This window comes from Protobothrops mucrosquamatus, unplaced genomic scaffold (genome assembly GCF_001527695.2).
Source record: "Protobothrops mucrosquamatus isolate PMUCROS unplaced genomic scaffold, P.Mucros_1.0 scaffold624, whole genome shotgun sequence".
Taxonomy (NCBI): domain Eukaryota; kingdom Metazoa; phylum Chordata; class Lepidosauria; order Squamata; family Viperidae; genus Protobothrops; species Protobothrops mucrosquamatus.
The window spans coordinates 868,379-871,601 of record NW_015386920.1 but is presented as its reverse complement, the minus strand read 5'-3'; positions in this window follow the sequence as shown (position 1 = coordinate 871,601).

The following is a 3,223-nucleotide window of genomic DNA, read 5'->3' as shown; positions in this document are numbered from 1 at the left end:
AAAAACATAATATGGTTTTTGACAAAAAAGCCACATAATTAAAATACATACTGTATGTTACTTGTAAATAATATATATTCTTTTGTAACTATAATGGAAACTATTGCGATTGTGCTTTCAAATTATTCTAATATTCAGACTCTATCATACTTCATCCTTCACCCTTCTTTGTTCAGCTCCAATCCTTAGCCATAGAAAAATTCTACATACAGTATAGGAATAGAAAAGAAATGATATCTCATTTATTATCTTTTTGTGTTTAAAAATTGCCTGCAAAGTTGGATAATGATGAGAGGTTGATGCAATGGCATAATAATGCAAGCAATAGTTTGGATGAATTGATCGTTGAATTCTCCTTGCAGAAAGAGCTTATACCACTTTATTAATGGAGAGAAACAGCAATGGATGAGATTACTTTTTAACAATAAATCATAGAAGTGCAAAAAATAAATAGAATCAGAGTGACCTTAAGCCAATTATATTTTCTCCAACTGATCTTACTCACAGGACTCTTACAATAAAAAATGGAACACAAGACCATGTATGATGCCTTAAGAAGAAACACAGTGCATAAATGTAACAAATGAACAACCTGTTATTCCCACCTTCTACTGCCATAGATTTACAACTCAACAAGCCTGCCCTTCATTTGAAAAGATTCTACAAGGTGGAAAAAGAACATGTATACCTTCTTTCCTGCTTATTCATCAATTGATTTTATCATCATGTCCAATATATCCATTATTGACTAAAATCAAACAGACAACCCTAACACCATTTCAATGACAAATCTGTCATGGAAACTGTTCTTCATTATGCAACATCATTTTTAAGGCTAGATCACTATAAACTGCTGGATATAAGCAAATTTATATTCCCCCCCTCTCCGTCAAAAAAAAAAAAAGAATAAAGACACACTATTAATGTTATATGCATGTGAGAAGCAAATATATTAAATACCAGGTTAATGGTAGGATTGTAAAGCAGCACAGGAATTAAGGAATCATCTTTCCTTTTCCTTTTAGAATATTTTAATTGTCCTATAGACAGAGTCTCCAGTTATACATTTTTTTAAAAAAAGTCATATTTATCATATACTTTGTCATGCATATTTAGCTTTTATGTGCCATAGTCCAAGTTCCACTGCCATAACAAAATCATCATAACCCAGGATCTAATATAAAACAAGATTTGGCACACTATGTAAAATAAGTTATGTGCATGCTAAGAAACTGGATTTAGCTCTAACACTTTAATCAATTCCGTTCTAAGAAATCGTAGGTGTAGGTCTGACTTATAAACTTGACATTATCAATTTCAATAATGTTTCCCTTTTGGAATGGAAGAAAGAGAAGAAAGCCTGTTCTTTCTATTTAATTGATTCTTTAACCACCTTGACAGGTAAAGGAACACACAAAGCTATAACTTGCTATACTGGATTATTAGTGTTTCATTTTTAAAGTATACATTATGGCTATATTAAAGTTATCACATGTGAGGGTACACATAGCTAATTAGATGACCTTCTGCCCTTCTAATTTTCTTTTCTCCATGAAATAATCGTCCTTCATTTTTTGTTTTTGTTTTTAACCTTTCCTTTAAAATTAGTGTTGTTATTTTTTAAAAAAATTTCTTTTATTTTTGTGCGCTGAGTGATAGTCTGGACAAAAGAAAAAAGAAAAAATATATGATGTAATATTTGAGCCACCTTTCCTTCTATGTGTTAATCAAGACAAATTTCATTGAAAACTCAAATCTACTAAAATATTCTATACTCTGCAAAAAGTAGGTTCCATAAAGAATAATCTGCTTGTCTTAGCAAATGATGACATCATAGCAGATAATGACGTTAAGCTCAAAATATGAAACATAATTATTGTCTCATCACTGCAGCTGCAAACATTATTAATGGCCATAAAATTATCCAGGCTTTTTAAAGATCTAGTTGTGCTATTTTTTCTTAATTTCTTATGGTTGCAAATATGAAGCAACTGACTTTACCATTACATAAATGCAAATGTAAAAATAAAACCAGATGGTTTGCAACCATTAGTACAGAAATCAAGAAAGAAAAAGTCAGATGCAGTTAAAATAAATCCAAATTGTTCACATTTTGACATGTTTTATACCGGTATTTATTTTCATCATTCTTTTTACTTCTCCTCGCCCTTCCCTCAAATAATTATTTTGTCCAATCCTGTGTTCTATTTCAAACAGTTAAAAAAGGAAAAAATAATTTAAAGTAATAAAATGTATCTAACACATCTTCCTGAAACAACAGATAGAAATGCTGAAGTAAATGAGTCTGTGTCCACTGTGTCCACTGTGTCCACTGTGTCCACTGTGTCCACTGCTTACAATAGTGCCAAATGAACCTATTGATTTGTACAATGATACATAAATTGATACATACTCAGCAAAAATGGTCATCATTATGTTTTCCCTAAATACTGCTAATTGGTAAAGGATTTTAAAAGCCTGTATTGAAAATACACGTTTTCTCTCATTTCTTCAATGGAGTCATTTCAAAATAAAGATAGCTGTTTTTTGTTTGTTTGTTTTTTTGAGCACAAGACCAACAATACATTACTTTCTTTAAATGTGACATAGTTTCTATTGCTTGAAACTTTGTAATCTACTGTCCATTAATAAGTAGGGGACAAGACAGAAGGGGAGGGTAGGGGAAGAGAGGGTAGGGGAGGGATGAGGAGGGAAGATACATGGCCTATGCATAGTTGATACCCAGCAGATACTAGGTTTTAAAATTTCAATTTAGTGAGCTTCACAGTTTTCACAATTTAGTGAAAATATTTTGTCAGAGATGAGTTATGCCATTCACAAGCAGAAGGTACAAATTCCACAACACTTTGAAAGATTTATTAAGATAAAACTAGCTTCATCTCTTAGGCAGTGCTTTTTATCAGCAATGGCAATGAATGAAATATCTTATGTCATCTGCTACATGATATAGCACAGGAGTAGCTCAACCATACAAATTGAGTATCCAGATTCAAATGCAGTGTTCTGAAAATTTCAGTTTCTGTGTAACAAAATTATGCTTTACTATTTTGAACCAAATAACTAGATTATCCATCTCGTCGGGGCTATCTTTTCTTATTGCAACTATGACACTTTAATGTTTTGATAACTCTAGCAAACGTCTGTGCATCTTAGATCTTTCTAGCCACACAGGCTTGGTATATAGATCACATAAAGCCTTGCA